General features: G+C 47.0%; 1 protein-coding gene across 1 annotated transcript in view; it reads right to left on the bottom strand.

The window, feature by feature from the left end:
- The window catches only part of hivep3 (HIVEP zinc finger 3), a 40,922-nt gene extending 25,918 nt beyond the window's left edge, over positions 1 to 15,004 (bottom strand). The window contains exon 1 of the mRNA XM_062962341.1: positions 14,600 to 15,004. The gene's annotated coding sequence lies outside the window, so the exon portion shown is untranslated. The remainder of the gene's footprint in view (positions 1 to 14,599) is intronic.
- Positions 15,005 to 18,366: the final 3,362 nt, after the last annotated feature.

The raw sequence follows: 18,366 nt of genomic DNA, 5'->3' as shown, positions 1-18,366 counted from the left end.
TGATGCCGCACAAGCATCCGCTGGTTTGTTATAGCAGTTATGGTCCCACTTGGGCCTTCCCTCCAGATGTTTTGAACTCCAACTCCCACCATTCCCAACAGCCTCAGGGCCCTTACTTTAATTATATTAATTTAAGCTAAGGCCTGAAGCCATGAGGCCATCCCTTTGACACCTGGCTTAAGCAGCTGAGGGGGAAAAGGAAGGGGCCTGAGGCTGTTGGGAATGGTGGGAGCTGAAGTCCAAAACACCTGGAGGGAAGGCCCAAGTTGGCCCAGCCTGGAATATATGTTATAGAATGCTATAGAATATCTATAAGGACATGAAGACCAGCAAGGAGCGATGTTCTTGGATGTAGAAAAGGCCTTTGATAACATTCATTGGACTTTTATAGATAGGCAATTAGGAATGGTGGGAGCTGGAGTCCAAAACACCTGGAGAGAAGGCCCAAGTTGGCCCAGCCTGGAATATATGGTATAGAATGCTATAGAATATCTATAGGGACATGAAGACCAGCAAAGAGCGATGATGTTCTTGGATGCAGAGAAGGCATTTGATAACATTAATTGGACTTTTATAGATCGCCTGTTAGGAATTGCAAGCAGCCTCCTCTTCTGTAAACAAAGGATGGACAGAGCGCAAACTCTGGAGAATTATACCTGAAACTATCCCAACTCTGTCTTCAAAATGGATTTGGGTGAGGGTTCTGTGTAAGGTAGTCATGGGCAAACTTGCCCCCCCCCCCTTCCAGGTCTTTTGGACTCCAACTCCCACCATTCCTAACAGCCTTAGGCCCTTTCCTATAATTGCCTAAGTAAGTAAACAGAGGCAAAGGCAACGGCTTCTCCTTTCATTGCCGGCTCTAGGGAGGCGTTCTTCTCCATTCCCAAGCCAAGGAGCCTGCATTGTCCATAGACACCTCCTGGTCGTGTGGCCGGCAAGACCGTTTGGATCGTCTTTTTGCCAGCCATCAAAGTTATCACTGTGGGTACCACATATAAAATAGCTGATCCTCTTGCTGCCTTTTCCATCATCTAAACAATATAATCACCTACAGAGCCATCTTGGCCAGATTTCCATTTCGTCACGTGTGCTTTGTCAGAGGGTTTTTAAAATATATATGCATGTAATATTAATTGCTTGCTGCCTGCTCTCTCTAAATTGCTGGCAATTCATGGTTCGGAGCATTAAGCTCATTTTTTCAAAAAACGAAAATCAAAACACAAGAAAAGCTCAGTGACAAGAAGATGAAGGAAGTCTTTGCTATTCACCACCCACCCACATGCTGTCTTAATTCATCGGGAGACAATGCCAGCTCTTTGTTTTTGCAGCCCCATCTCCGCCATTCATTCTCGGTGAGTGAGATATCGCTCCCAGGAATGAAAGTCTGCTTATTCTGGGAGGCCATGTGCGGCGGAGAAACCAAGGTCTTCTCCTCTTGGAAAAGAACATATGAGAAGGTGCATGCATTTCTATTATCTGTTGATACCTATGCGTATCGATAGACTCACATGTGCAGCGCACATTCACCGCGTAGAGTCGCTGGGCACCATTCAGCTGAACTGGTGTGCTGCCCACCAGATTTTCAGGTAACTGTATGTGGTATGATACCTCACAACCTCTGAAGATGCCAGCCGTACATGTGGGTGAAACGTCAGGAGAGAATGCTTCTGGAACATGGCCAAAGAGCCCAGAAAACTCACAGCAACCCAGTTATTCTGGCTACGAAAACCTTCAACAGCACAGTGATCAATTACTCTGGATACAACACACTAAAACATTGATGTTCCGGTGCAAAATGCTTATGTGCGCATCCCAGGCTCTAGCAGGCTCCAAAGCACCGGGATGTACAGAGGAGGTGATGTCAGATGGCACCTGAAACTGAAGGCTGCAGATAAAAGAAAACAGATTTCCACTTCGACACTTTGACACAAGTGCATACAAAGCAAACCCAAAAAAATAGAAATAAGACCTTTTGGTGGAACAACCAAAACCAGCTCAATGAGTTAGACTTTGTGACGTGTTGGGACAAGAAGGAGGGAAAGGAAGTTGGGTTTTCTAAAATTAGAAAGCGCTCGTGCTCACGAGGGAGTTTGCTCAAACCCATATAATTCGCCACAAGTAGGTGCAGGGCTATATATATATAACCTGTGCCAGAAGCATTCCCACGGGAGGAGAAGCCGAAAACTTCACCAGGAGAAGGAAGAAGGCGAAGGAGAAGGAGGAGAAGTTGGGAACGGCCTCAAGGAGCCGACGGAGAAGCAACGGAGGCACACGCGGGCGCATCTCTTACTCTATCTCATGCACATTCCTTACAGATGCAAGGAGGATGCTGAGAGTGTAGAGAAGGAGTCAAGAGTTGCACTTTTGTCCATTTCAGCTGTGAAATTACCTTCCCCATTTCAGCCCATTTCGGCAGTTTCTGCACTTTGCCTGGGTTCTATGAATTAGTCTGTTTTAATATTGTATGTTTCATGTCGATTTTAACGATTGTTTTTACTGATATTGATGTTTTTATTGGATAATTGTTTTATTGCTGTGTTTTGATATTTGATTGTTTTATCGGGCAAGGCCCCATGTAAGCCGCCCCGAGTCCCTTCGGGGAGATGGGGCGGGGTATAAAAATAAAGTTGTTGTTATTATTATTATTATTATTATTATTATTATTATTATTATTATTATAAGAGTGCAGTTGGAAGCTAGGGATAGGTTTGAGAGTTTCATTTCGGGGTGCATCTACACCAGGCATGGGCCAACGTGGGCCTTCCCTCCAGGTGTTTTGGACTTGGGCATGCAGATGATCCCTTGATTGACTTCAATGTCCCATTCCAAGAGGACAAAGGACTGGGCAAATTTTGGCCTTCCCTCCAGGCGTTTTGGACTTCAACTCCCACCATTCCCAACAGCCTCAGGTTTTTTTAATGTGCACATTTCTTTACGTATCTATTACAATGAGCATTCCTTGTTCTCTTCTCCTCCAATCTGGGAAAAGGCGATAAGTGAGGTGATGAGGTCGACAGAGATGCACAAACGAGGGATTGACACTTGGGGGAACTTAAGTTCTCTGCCCAAAAATATATATTCGGTAACCACCAAATGATTGCCTGGGGGCTCAGAGTTGAGTGTCTCATTCATGCCCAAAGTTATAATTAGGACCGGAAGAAGGAAATACACAACACGGACACAAAAATATCTTTGTGGGATCCTTCTTCCCCCACCCACACACAAAAGGCACATTTGACACTTTGAGCTGATCTCAGCACCTCTTGCAGAAGCAATAGCAGTGATAGCCGTTATTAGTCATAAAGACCACTCAGGACACGTGTGTCAAGCGCGAGGCCCGGGGGCTGGATCTGGCCCGCCACGTCATTTCATGCGGCCCACACATTGACCACGGGAAACAGTGAGCATTCCTAAAAATCTGAATATATTTGAAGGGTTGTTCTTGCATCTTGTCTTGTGTTTGCTGCTATTTCCAGATCACAATCAATGGGTGCGTGTGGGTGTGCGATAAATGAGACCTGGTGTCCCGGGTCATTTAACATTAGTTCAGGAGTCGTTCTATTAATTACAATTACAAATGGCCCTTCAAAGGCAACCATAAGGCCGATGTGGCCCTCAATGGAAATGAGTTTAAGACAACCCCCGCCCCCCCGATTTAGAAAGAGAGAGAAATCTATCTTCGGGCCTCAGCTTATAAAATGAGACTCAGATTCCTTACGCTTTGTAGATGGCCATGGACACGTGTCTCTCCTCTACTCAGAGAAGGGGACTGATTGTCCCTTTTGCAGGTAAGGAATAAGGCACAGGACTTACACTGACCTACGGAAAAGGTGACCCAGTTTTGAAGAGCTGCGTTTTTGACTAACCTTTCTAGACATACAGTAGAATTTCACTTATCCAAGCTTCGTTTATCCAAGCTTCTGGATTATCCAAGCCATTTTTGTAGTCAATGTTTTCAATATATCGTGATATTTTGGTGCTAAAATCGTAAATACAGTAACTACAGTAGAGTCTCAGTTATCCAACACTCGCTTATCGAACGTTCTGGATTATCCAAAGCATTTTTGTAGTCAATGTTTTCAATACATCGTGATATTTTGGTGCTAAATTTGTAAATACAGTAATTACTACAAAGCATTACTGCGTATTGAACTACTTTTTCTGTCAAATTTGTTGTATAACATGATGTTTTGGTGCTTAATTTGTAAAATCATAACCTAATTTGATGTTTAATAGGCTTTTCCTTAATCCCTCCTTATTATCCAACATATTCACTTATCCAACATTCTGCCGGCCTGTTTAGCTTGGATAAGTGAGACTCTACTGTACTTATGAGTATAGATAATCATCAATATTCAGAATCCTAATGTGAGCTATTTACAGGATGTGGTTGATCTTATTAAGGGAAAGGGAGTATTTTGGAAAAGGCACCAGACAGAGTTAGTTGCTGAGCCTATAAATAATTCCTGTATTTACTTGCGAACACTCCCATGCCTTGCCAGGGCTGTGTGGGATCCCTCCCTCTCCTTCGCAGGAGTAAACACGCTGGAAACTGGGTCCAGTTCCGCTTTCCTTTTCGGTGTTTCAGTTCTCCTCATCTACCCCTGAATGGCCTGTTTTGTCTCAAGGCGATCCCATGAAAAACCTTATTTAGAGTGATTGCAAAGCCATCCCCAAAAGGCCCAACTGGGAGTGCAAAGTCTTGTCTCATCAAAAACACTGTTTGCATTTTATTTTAAAGGCTGCCTTGTGATTGACTGGAGATCCTTCCATATCACCCTTATTACTACTGTTTCGCTGGAGGCCCGGCTTTCTGGCACTGCGGCTTCCCCGGATCCCCATCCGCACTGCTTCTACGAACTGCACACCTGAGGGAAATGTTTCTCTTAATTCCCCCTGAAAAGTTTCCTTCCAGGGGCAAGTGGTTTCAAATGAGATTGATGCCTAACTAAGGCTTGATGGAGATAAAGAGCAAAATGGCACAAACTTCGCTTTCCATTTACAGAAGCTGGCTTGATTGGCAGTCAAGTTTTATTTTAACACCGGCAATGGGATTCTGTTTTCCATCATGCGTTGAGAAAGCAGCTCTGATGACGGAACAAATCCAGAACAGGTTGTGTAACGAACAAAACTCCCTACTCCAGTTTAGGGCATTCTGTGGAGAATATAGACCAGGCCTGGGCCAACTTCGGCCCTCCCTTCAGGTGTTTTGGACTCCAACTCCCACAATTCCTAACACACCCAGGACCTTTCCTTTTCCCCTTCAGCTGCTTAAGCTTATTAATTTGTCACTTACTTTGTATATACTGTTGTGTTTGTTTATGTTGTGAGCCGCCCCGAGTCCTTTCTTTTTTCCCGCCATGGGGGGGGGGGGGGGAGGGGGGACTCCTACAGCCTGTGACATCACGAGGAATTCCCAGCCGTCAGGAGCCCGAATGCAAACAAGGCCGGCTTGCCAGCCAATCAGGGGAGAGCACAGGTGTTTTGAATGGCTGTCAAAGTGAATACAGTTTTTTGTATCATTTCCTTTGAGTGCAGACTCTGTCCTGACATTCTTTTCTGGACAAAAAGAATAAACCTCTGTTTGTTTGCCTTCAAACCCAGTTCATGTCTTGATCTGGCCTTTGGACTAGCGAAGCGCACCGGGCCCCGAACCTGCGTGTTAGCTGAAATCACTCCGCGATTTGATTTAAACAGACTTTGAGTTTTATTTGTATTTTTACTGCCCATCACCCTGAGACCTGCTAGCACTTGAGTGACTAAGGCGTATCACAATAAAGCCTCCCTCTCCAGCTTTCCCCAGAAGAGAGACGGAGGGAGATTTCTTTCCTGACCTGCCTTGACGCTTTCCATACGTACGCTTTCCCTGACCTAAATAAAGGCACATAAGCTCCTCAGCTGCGCCGCAATCTCAGACTATGCAAACACTAAAAATAGTAAGGGGTTCCACATATAGCGCCAAATGCTTTAAACCACGGTGTGCTGAAAAGTTCCTTCAAAAAACAGACTTTCGACGACATAAATGTCCCACGCCCACAAAGGTTAAACGCCTGGCCCGGGTGGCTTGTCCCAAATCCTCCAAAAGTCAAACAAAATGCCCATCCCCCCCCCCCCCGCCCCACCAAATTGTCCTAAAATTATGAGGTGTCGCTTGGTGCAGGAATCAAAGACATACCCGCTTCCACTGTGCCCTCGTGCTCCATCCTAAGCCTTCTACAAGGGATGTAAATGCAGGTGCTGTTATACATTTCCCTTCACTGCCCAATTTCAAACCCCCAACAAGTGTCTACCCCACGACAAGAACCCTAGAATCATAGAATCACAGAATAGTAGAGTTGGAAGAGACCTCATGGGCCATCCAGTCCAATCCCCTGTCAAGGAGCAGGAAATCGCATTCAAAGCACCCCGACAGATGGCCATCCAGCCTCTGCTTAAAAGCCTCCAAAGAAGGAGCCTCCACCAAGGTCCACAACCCTTCTCTGAAGAAGGCGCTTCAAGGCAGTGGATCCCAGCCTTTGGGCCTCCAGGTGTTTTGGACTTCAGCTCCCACAGTTCCTTGTGTTTCTCTGCTCAGTGCCAAAGATTTGAAAAGGAAACCACATTCCAGGGTCAACATTCCCAGGCTCATCAAGTCTGGAGGCAGGAGGATGAGGCTGCCTCCCAAATATTACCTGTAGTTCTCAAGCAGCCACTACTCATCTGCTATTGCTTTCTCCAACAATGTTGACATCTCCCCTTCTAAGCTCAGGAGGGATGGGATACTCCCAAGGGGATCTGTGGGGATCCAGAGAGCACCTGAGTGGGGATCCCTTCTAACCTGCTGTCCATGAACACTCCAAGGAAGGTCTCTCTGGACCCACACAGAGACCTAGAATAGTATCCCGTCTATTCTGGGTTTACCAGCTTGGAAGAGGAACTGGCCAAGCTGTGCGGGGAAACAACCTCTTCCAACCTGGTGCCACGCAACATGCAGTGGGATGAGTGTGGGGTGGAGAATGTCCTTAATCGTGACAAAGAATTCACTCTCTCTCAATCCTCAAAGTCGTCTTGCAAGCACGCTGGCCGTATTTGGCACCAATTATCCACCCGTGACCTTTTTGTATGCTAGTAATTGATTGGGACGTTTGTGTTTGCCTCACTGATACTGCTATATCTTTATGCCACAGAGGCTTAAAGTAAGGGGCAAATAAATAACCACAAACACATAAATGTCCTTTTCAAGAAAGTAGACTTTTTGCCTCCAATTTAGTGGGATTTGGCAGTTTTGATAGTGGGACACGAAATTAATACACAGGTTGGGAATCATTGCTGTACACTAGGTTTATCTATCTAAGCCACCTGTCAACCAGTATTTTCCTAATCAGATAATGACGTCCTCTAAATAACTCCTTAATCAACTACTTATTCTGGATTTCCCAGGAAGTTCTCTAGAGCTTAAAAGGGGCAGATACTGTCTCTCCACAATACGTCAAGGAACAGAAGCAGATTAACATCTTGTGCAGGCATGGGCCAACTTTGGATCTCCAGATGTTTTGGACTCCAACTCCCACCATTCCTAACAGCCTATCTATAAAACTCCAATGAATGTTATCAAATGCTTTCTCTACATCCAGGAACATGAACACTCATTGTTGGGCTTTATGCCCCTGTAGATATCCTACAGAATTCTATACCATCTATTCCAGGCACATGCCAATTTGGGCCCTCCCACCAGGTGTTTTGGACTCCAACGCCCACCATTCCTAACAGTCTATCAAAAAAAAAAAAACCCCAATGAAAGTTATCAAGTGCCTTCTCTGCATCCAAGACCATCAACACTCCTTGCTGGTGTTTAGATATTCTATAGCATTCAATACCACATATTCCAGGCCAGTTGGCTGTTAGGAATAGTGGGAGTTAAAGTCCAAAACACTTGGAGGGCCAAAGTTGGCCCATGCCTCAATCTCTATGCATTGACTGGTGAGGCTGTTAGGAATTATTGTTCAGTCTATGAGTGCAATGCCTGTTTTTAATGCAAGAGGTTGTGAATTGAATTCTAGATAAACCCAGCAATGAAGGGGAAAAGGGGACAAGCCTTACGGGGAGAAAATTACTTCACGGTGGAGCATACGGTTTGCTCGTAAGACCTGTCTCCAGCCTCTCCAGCGAGTGTTGAGAAAACCCTGTGCCTGCCGCCACTGCCAATCCGTGCGGACAGAACGGGGCTAAAAGGACCAGCGGTTGTCTGGCTTGACACAAAGGAGCTTCCTTCATTTCCTGAAAGGAAGTAGAGAAAACTACGAAATGAAAACACCTCCCAGATAGGTCAACTGTGTTTTCATTCTGTGGTTTCCTATTTTCTTAGACACATTCCAGAAGAGGCGAAGCAGAGCACACAACGGCACTGGGTGTATTTTAAGACACAGAGCATTTTCCTGTGGATGCCGTTCAGCTGCCACAAGAAGGAGGAGAAGAAGCAGGAAAGTGGAGCATGCGTGTGCCCATGTCAGACATACTTTTACAAAACATGACGAGAAGTGCTTCTGCATCACAAATTTCCTGTTCATTGCCTGCACCCAGAGCCGGCCCTAGGTATTTTTCAGGTGTAGGCAAACAGAATTTTGGCGCTCCCCCCCCAAACCAATCACTGAAAAATAAAAGCGTTGGATAAGCAAAAATGTTTGATAATAAGGAGGATTAAGGAAAAGCCTATTAAACATCAAATTACATTAAGATTTTACAAATTAAGCACTAAAACATCATGTTTTACAACAAATCAACAGAAAAAGCAGTTCAATACAATGCGGAGGCAGGCCGCAGGAGACAGGAGTTGCCTCGATGGCGCCCCCAACAAGATGGCGCCACAGGCAACGGCCTAGTTGGCCTGGTGGTTGAACCGCCTCTGCCTGCACCCTTTCAATACAAAATACACACAACGAACCACAGCAGCAACTGTCAAACACTGGGAGGAGGGAACAAGATATATATTGAGCTGCTGAAGGCTTTCAAGGCCGGAATCACTGGGTTGCTGTGAGTTTTCTGGGCTGCCTGGCCATGTTCCAGAAGCATCCCCTCCTGCTCTTTCTCCGAATACGCCTGGAAACACCAAAGAGTGCAAGTAGCCAAGGTCACGGTGATCCTACCAGGAGCAGCTGTAGCTGGGACCCAGGCCACTTCCAACCAAAGTCAACAACGTGACTCCTATTGTTTGGCAGAGAACAAAGAACTTCACTAAACCTGCAATACATCAAGGCACAGATATTCAACAATGATACCAAATCTCTATCTTACTGTCATATGGAATGTTTGGTTACCTGGGCCTGGTTGTATTCATTTTTGACCACCTAGACTAGGCCTTTGTTTCCCTGACAGAAGACCATGTGGGTCATTCAAGAGTGAGGTATGATGAGCGTGGCAGAACATCAACCCCAACTCCAAGGTGATCTAGTCACATCCATTGATAAGTAGGACCCTGCGCTTGAACCTGTTCCAGGGTCCTCGTCTGAGGACCTGATCACATTAGGAAACACTCCGCTTCTGAGGCTGTTTGAGAATGATTCCAAATGGGTCTCATCACATGACGTTTGCTCCGTCGGAATCCGTCCGCAAAGCGTCACAGAAACGGATTATTTGCAGACGGAATTCTAATCATATATTTTGAAAATGCTACAGATTCTTCAGTTGCTGAAGCTCTGTTTTTGTGTGTGATAGTGATCAGATAACCACATACAATGCAGGCAGATACTCGCATTGAGTCACACAGGAGAGAGGAAGATGGATTCTTTCGTCCTCCTTATATATGTAGCCACCCGCTGATGAGTCATCACTAAGGGACACTGGCTTAAGCGGCTGAGGAGGAAAAGGAAGGGGCCCGAGGCTGTTAGGAATGGTGGGAGTTGGAGTCAAAACACCTGGAGGGAGGAGCCAAGTTGGCCCTCGCCTGTCATATAGTGATGTCAAGGGTGTTTTGAATTGATTAGGAGGAGCAGCCTTGCATGGTGTGATGAGGAAGGAGTGTTTTCAAAACATAAGAATCGTAATATCCTGGTGCGATGAGGAAGGAGAGTATGCATCCCGTCTCAATACAGTATGGATCCAGTCCTAAAAAAAATATGGGATGCATACTGATATAAACGGATTCTATCCCAATGTGACAAGGTCCTAACCCTCCAATGACTATACCATCATAAGTGCTCCTGGGTATAGTCCCGTATCTTTGGTAATAACACAACCGTCATGTACATATGATTACAACGAGGATGAATTTTGCGAATAACTAAGCTGTGTGGAACCATATGTCAACCCAAGACTGTCGAGGGCAACACGATTCTGCCTCCGTGATAATGGCTCATCCTCTCAAATGGCAGGAAAGGAACCGTGCCTTCCGTCACCGCGTCAACAATGAGGGACAGAAACAGCAGCAGCAGGGAAGCAACACCGCCGGGTCACCATGGCAACAGTAACATCCTGCCAAGCCTGCCTCTGAAATCACACGAGAAAGGAGAAGAGGAAGTGGGAAGGAGGGCGGCTGGCTCGTCTGGAGAGCAACCGAGGCCAAGGCTGCTCCTGCGAGGAGCACGGGAACCAACGGGAGGAGCGGAATCAGCCCTCTCGCATTCGCCTTGGGTTCGCAGGCAAAGGCCTGCAGGCCGAGGAGCCAGAAGGACGAATGAAAGTCTCAAATTGGGTCTGCCCTTGGAGAAGGCAGTTATTTCCTGTAACCAGTCATTGTGTTACTTGAAGTGAGGGCATCTGGCCATTCAACTGAGGAGATATAGTAGTCACAGTAGTAGTATTACATGCTGGCTATGACTATCTCACAGTCCTGGGGTTGTTTCTCTTCCTGCTGGGAAGGAAACAAATCCCTCTCACTAACAAATAGGGTTGTGGACGGAATCCGTTTCCTCCGCTTTTCGTGAGCAGCCTCCTTGCCTTGGAGAGTGCATGTATGGTCTGCAGGCCCAGAAAGCGCAACTGCCTGCAGCTGAGCGCCTCCTGTAGAGTATGAAACATAACATGCCTGGTGCCTCCTTGCCTTGGAGAATGTGTGTGTGTGGCATGCAGGCCCAGAAAGCACGACTGCCTGCAGCTGAGCGCCTCCTGTAGAGTTTGAAACATAACATGCCTGGTGCCTCCTTGCCTTGGAGAATGTGTGTGTGTGGCATGCAGGCCCAGAAAGCACAACTGCCTGCAGCTGAGCACCTCCTATAGAGTATGAAACATAACATGCCTGGTGCCTCCTTGCCTTGGAGAATGTGTGTGTATGGCATGCAGGCCCAGAAAGCACGACTGCCTGCAGCTGAGCGCCTCCTGTAGAGTTTGAAACAGAACGTGCCTGATGCCTCCTTGCCTTGGAGAATGTGTGTGTGGCATGCAGGCCCAGAAAGCACGACTGCCTGCAGCTGAGTGCCTCCTATAGAGTATGAAACAGAACGTGCCTGATGCCTCCTTGCCTTGGAGAATGTGTGTGTGGCATGCAGGCCCAGAAAGCACGACTGCCTGCAGCTGGCTGCCTCCTCCAGAGTAAAAAGCAGAACATGCCTGCCTACAGCCAAGAGCCTCCTCTCTAAGGTAGAGGAACAGGTAAAAAGCCTCCTTAATGCACACACCTGCCTGCAGCTGAGCGCCTAACTAGAGCAGAATCAGCTTAAATGATTGCCTATCGCGGGAAAGGGAGCCTGGGAAGCCCCCTGTCCCATAATGGGCTGATAGAAAATGGATCTTTCGGAACCCAGAGTGAAAACAGGTATCTGCCCTCCCAATTTTGGACCCCCACCGACAGCCGGGACACGGAACAGGTCAAGGCTTACCCGGATTGCAGAACTCTACTAAGAAAGTAGTTATCCCAGGCATGGGCCAACTTGGGTCCTCCCTCCGGGTGTTTTGGACTTCAACTCCCACCATTCCTGGCCTCAGGCCCTTTCCTTTTCCCCCTCAGCCGCTGAAGCGAAGGAAGGGGCCTGAGGCCAGGAATGGTGGGAGTTGAAGTCCAAAACACCCAGAGGGAGGACCCAAGTTGGCCCATGCCTGGGTTAATGTGTTATCCAAACATTAAACTGTGATGCTATACTTTGCTCAGCCAAACCATCTTAAAGGTGGCATCTTTGAGTCTCCTTGCAAGGTATAAACACAATAATAATAATAATAATAATAATAATAATAATAATAATAATAATCTTTCAACAAGCCACAGTTGCAATCCTAATCTCAGACTCACTTAAAACACAGCTTTCGTAACCGTAACGTTAAGTGAAACTCAGCCTTCATTGTCTTCCATGTTGATATTCTGGCTGGAGGTTAAGAGCAGTCCCCTTGTTTACCAAGAGCAGAGTAAACACCTTGAGCGAAAACAATGGGCTCAGGTGACTTTTATAAGAGACGCACCAAGAAGACAATGAATATCGTATTTGAAAGATACATTATCCTTTGTTTACAGTGCAAAGAGTAGCAAAGCCTGGCAGGAAATGGCCAACGGACGAGAGGAGAGAGACAAACTCACGATCCCCAATTCAGAAGAATCTAACCAAACACAGCCTTTGCTTACATCGCTTCTGCCAGGCCTATTCTTATGCAATATCTGGACCGATTCAACCGTCCAGATTGTGTGCTGAAGACTTTTCCGGAGTCTTACATAGAAGAGAGTCACTCTGCAGTCCCTGCTGCAATCGCAGCTTTGCACTTTCCTTCAAACCCCGTGAAGAAGAGAAGCAAGCAAGTCCTGCATACGCGAGGCTGCTAAGTAAAGGAGAGCGGTGATGTTCGGCAAAGCTGCAGGTCACCTGTCTGAAGGACGAGACCCCAGGAAGGAACCGGCATCAAAAGGATGCCGAGCAGAACGGACGCTGCCCAAGAGGCAGACAGATGAGGAACAGTCATATGGATGGGCAACGGAAGGGAGACTGAGGTGCACAGGCTGAGCCGGGCCTCTCTCAGGAGGCATCCGAAGTGCCCGTGTGCTTGCTCCTCGGCCATGGATCCAGGCCAAGTCCATGTCAACCACCTTCTGCAGACCAACAATATGGCTTGAATGTAATGCAAGGGGGGAATGAGCCTCCAAAGGGGATCAAGGACCTCCCTGCCTCCCTCTTAGACACACCGGGGAAACTAATGCCGGCTGTCCCGAGCAGTGACAAGGCTCTTTTCCAGGCCACTCGCTCAGAATGGGTTTCTGCTGCTGCTCCTGCTGCTGCTGCAGGAAGCACTGGGATGTCCTTCCTTCCTTCCTTCCTTCCTTCCTTCCCCCGGAGCAATCCCGGAACAGGTTCGCCAGGCTCTGGCTTCCTCCTCGGGCTCCCCTGGGTCAAACCGGGCACACATACCCCTCGCGACCCTCTTAAAATACTGGCAAGGCGTGATGGGAGTTGCAGTCCACCCACATTATCACATTCTTATTATGAGGATGATATTTCTTGCCAGTCTCTCCCAAGGGAAGTTTGCAGGGAAGGTTAGCCCGGAAAATGCACAGCATGCCAGTTAGCACCTATTATTATCATTTATACTATTATTATATTATTATAGATTATTGTTTTATATTACTATATTATTATCATATATTATTATATGAAATTACTGTATTATTATATTATCACATTATTATTATTATTATTTTATTTTGATACAGAAAACAAGATAGATATGCTGGATTTCGTATCACAAAATCACAAGTCGAACACTTCCCAAGTATCTAGGACTGTGTGATTATTATTATTATTATTATTATTATTATTATTATTATTATTAATTGCTTGTCTCTCCCAAGGGAAGTTTGCAGAGAAGGTTAGCACCTATTACTGTTATTATATTGTATACAGTACTATTATTATTATTTTACTATATTATTATAATACGATCACATTAGGACCTTTTATTATTATTGTACTATATTATTATTATTATATTAGGACATTATTATATTTTTACTATTATAATATTGTATATTATTGTATATTACTATATTATACAGTATTATTATTGTATATTATTGTATTATACTACTATATATTATTATTGTTATTATATGGCATTATTATATTGTATTATTACTATTATAATATTGCATATTATTGTATATTACAATGTTGTTATTATTATATTAGGACATTATTATATTATATCCTTACCATATAGTATGGTATATTATTGTATATTACTATATTGTTATTATTATATTGTATTATTACTATTATAATATTGCATATTATTGTATATCACAATGTTGTTGTTATTATATTAGGACATTATTATATTATATTCTTACCTTAACCTATATTGTTGTTATTATATTAGGACATTATTATATTATATTCTTACCTTAACCTATATTGTTATTATTATATTAGGACATTATGATATTGTATTATTACTATTATAATATTGCACATTATTGTATATCACAATGTTGTTGTTATTATTATTATATAATTATTGTATTATATTACTATATTATTATTATTATTATGACTATATGATTATGGTATGATGAGAGGATGATGCTGATGGGGATGCCGGGGGCAGGCTGGGCTTGTCACTCACACGCAGGGCCGTGTCGGGGCTGCAGGTGGGGCGGAGGCGCGTTCCCGGGCCCGTTCGGCGGTGCAGGTGCGGCGTGCCCGGGGCTTACCTGGGCGCCTGGTTCCTTGCTCTCCGGGCGGGCGGGGAGGGCGGCCGGCGGTGCTGGGCTCCAGGGCGGGGGCTCCGCGGGTCCGGGCTGGGCGGCACACCTGCTCCTCCTCCTCCTCCTCCTTCCTTCCTTCCTTCCTCGGCGGAGAGAGATGTCAGGAGGAGAAGGCGCGCGGCTCGGAGGGGAGGGCGCCCGGGAGGGACTGGGAGGAGGACGCCGCCGCCGCCGCCGCCGCCGCTTGTGAGCATGCTCCGCCCGGAACCAGCCCTCCTCCTCCTCCTCCTCCTCCTCCTCCTCGGCTTCGCAAGGCCAGTAATCCAAAGAGGAGGAGGAGGAGGAGGAGAGATGCAAAGCGGAGCTGCTGCCGCTGCTGCTTCTCCTTCCTCCCGCCTCCCGCCAGCGGCCGCGCACCCAGCACCCGCCCCTTCCTCCTCCTCCTCGGCTGGGGGGGGGGGGTCTTTGAGGGGGGGAGGGGGGCTGGCTGCTCGTCCGCTGCGCCCGAGGACAGGCCCGGAGGGAGGGAGGGAGGGGGGCAGGGCCAGGAGCAGGGCCAGGCGGAGAGCCAGGCGGAGCCACGCAGGGAGCCGGGCGGAGCAGAGGCCACGAAGGAAGGAAGGAAGCAAGGAAGCAAGGATGAGTGGACCGACGGAAGGAAGGATGGATGGATGGAAGGAAGGAAGGAAGGAAGGAAGGAAGAGTGGATGGAAAGGATGGATGGAAGGATGGATGAGTGGATGGATGGATGGATGGATGGATGGAAGGAAAGGATGGATGGATGGATGGATGGATGGATGGATGGAAGGAAGGAAGGAAGGAAGAAGGAAGGAAAGAAGAGTGGATGGATGGATGGATGGAAAGGATGGATGGATGGGAGGAAGAAGGAAGGAAGGAAGGATGGATGGATCAGTGGCATTCCAGGTGACAGTCGCATTGACGAAAAACAACAGGAAAAACTCAGTCGCTATCAGGACCTCAAGATTGAACTTCAAAGTCTCTGGCAGAAACCAGTGCAGGTGGTCCCGGTGGTGATGGGCACACTGGGTGCCATGCCAAAAGATCTCAGCTGGCATTTGGAAACAATAGACATTGACAAAATCACGATCTGCCAACTGCAAAAGGCCACCCGACTGGGATCTGCGCACATCATCCAAAAATACATCACACAGTCCTAGACACTTGGGAAGAGTTCGACTTGTGGTTTTGTGATACGAAATCCAGCATGTCTATCTTGTTTGCTGTGTCATAAAATAAAATACCTGTGGGCTGATGTCCAGGATGGGGGGGCAGAAGCACTGCCTGTTGAACTAGTGCTGTTGAAGGGTGCAACTGGCGGCCTGGGGGTCGCCCGGGAGGCCCGTCTCCTTCTGCTCGCCTCCCTCTCCTCCTCCATCCCCATTTGTGCATCTATCTCGTTGCCAATTAGCTGGGAAGCGGCAGCCGGAAATGTCAGGAGCCGCAGCCCGAGCTCAGCAAAACCTTGGCACCACCGCCCCCCCCCCCCCTCTCTCTCTCTCTGTCTCTCTGTCTCGCTCTATCTCTCCTTGGCCTCTGCCCAATATCAGGCCCCTGTGTTGACCCAGGCAAGGAAAAGAGAGGGCTGGTCAATGCCCTGGAAACAGGGGAGCGGGGCAGGGAGAGCTGGTAGGTTCATTCTGCTAGATTCATTCTCTCACACCAGAAGCAACTTGCAGTATGTTCTCAAGTCAGGTGAGTTCCTGTCTGTCAGCTCTAGCTTGCGGGGACATGAGAGAAGCCTCCCAGCAGGATGGTAACACATCCAAGCAACGTCTTTGTAGACGGCCAATTCTCTCACCCCAGAAACCACTTACAGTATGTTCTCAAGTTGGGTGAGCTCCCATCTGTCAGCTCTAGCTTGTGGGGACATGAAAGAAATCTCCCAGCAGGATGGTCACACACCCGGGCAATGTCCGCTGGGAAACATCTCTGTAGATGGCCAATTATCTCACACCAGAAGCGTCTTGCAGTATGTTCTCAAGTCAGGTGAGCTCCCATCTGTTAGCTCTAGCTTGCGGGGACATGAGAGAAGCGTCCCAGCAGGATGGCCACACATCCAGGCAATGTCTCCTGGGCAATGTCTGTGTAGACGGCCAACTCTCTCACACCAGAAGCAACTTGCAGGATGTTCTCAAGTCACTTTCGACACGATTAAAAAACGTATCTTTCACCAAAATCCTTTTCTAAAACTGACTCTTAGTCCTTGCTTGGACTCAGGGAACTCCTTTCCCGGCATCGTTGGGTCTTTTCATTAATCGCTTCAGCTGTGTTTTAAAGTGGGGGCCCTTTGGGAGAAAAGGACAATCTGGGACACGAGATGATGTGTAGTTAAGGGAAGGTGGGATGTTTCAGTTTGATGCACCAAACCAATAATGACGGTGCAGCGGTGGGAATAAAGGCATTTTGCAGGGATGTCACGCAACGTCACTGTCATGGGGTATCTCTTGAAATGAACACCACGGTTGGCCGCGTTTCTCCGCCTTCCTGTGGTCGCTCATGCCCCCGGCCTCTGCAAGCACGCAGGCAATAGCCAGCCCACCCCCAAATAACCCTGTGTTTAAAGTTTGGGGATCCCTGATCTAGAATCCGAAGGACTGCTTGGCTCTTAACTACGGTATTCAACAATGTGTACAATAGGCAGTGGCTCTTGTCCTACAAAGGCAGGTGTTGCCCTCTAGCGTTGGATTTGGCGACCTGGTCGGCCTGCTCTCCTTGTCTTGGCCAGGCTACAATGTCATGGCTGGCAGCTAGAAACAGGTAAACACAGCTGAGGCCCAAGGCCGTGGTGGACGCCCGCATGGCCTTTCCGTAGAATTCCTCACAAAAGCACAGTTTGCGGGAAGACTTGGTCCTGCCGTTAGATAGAATGATACTACTGACTCAGTAGTCTACAACAGTGTTGTCTCTACTCCTAGGTTAGCCATCAGCCACGGTGCTTGAAGATAAGGGTTCTGCTTAACAGTTGAGGAAATCATAGCATTCTAACTGTTACTGGATTGTAACACCCAACGCTGCTACTCAATCATGTAAATCGGTGGTTCTCAGCCTTCCAAATGCCGCGACCTCTTAATACAGTTCCTCATGTTGTGGTGACCCCTACATAACATTATTTCTCGTTGCTACTTCATACCTGTCCCAGTTCAAAATATTGACTCTAATCTAGAAGGTGTCCAGAGGGAGAGAGCGACTACAAGGATCAAAGGTCTGGAGAACATGGTTAAGCTCTCTGAGGAGCGTCTTAAAGACATGGGGAGGTTTAGCCTCAGAGGAGAAGGTGGAGACATGAAAGCCATGAATATATGTGAAAGGATGTCCTAAGGAAGAGGAGCAGGGTTTCTCTCTGCCGCCCTGGAAACTAGGACTCAATGGAGCCATGGGTTCAAATGACAGAAGAGGAGATCCCACCTGGACATTAGGAAGAACTTCTTAAGAGCTGTTCAACAGTGGAACTCTCTGCCTGGAAGTCTGGTGGAAGCTCCTTCCTTCGAGGCTCCTAAACAGACGCTGGATGGCCATCTGTCAGGGATCTTTTGATGGTGTACTTCCTGCATAAAGACAGAAAGGGGGTGGACTAGATGACCCATGTGGTCTCCTCTCTGATTCTATGACTCAAAGGAACCGCAGAGATCAGGTTTCGAGCCTGGCAGTCCAATTCCGCTTAAACTCTCACCAATGTACCCATGTGTCTGAACACCTTTATTTCCAGTGACACTGAGCTTCATATCAAAAAGGACTCTGTAAATTGGCCAAAA

The sequence above is a fragment of the Anolis carolinensis genome, unplaced genomic scaffold (assembly GCF_035594765.1).
Source record: "Anolis carolinensis isolate JA03-04 unplaced genomic scaffold, rAnoCar3.1.pri scaffold_10, whole genome shotgun sequence".
NCBI lineage: Eukaryota > Metazoa > Chordata > Lepidosauria > Squamata > Dactyloidae > Anolis > Anolis carolinensis.
Note: the sequence above shows the minus strand (reverse complement) of the source record. Positions and strands in the feature narration are given on the sequence as shown.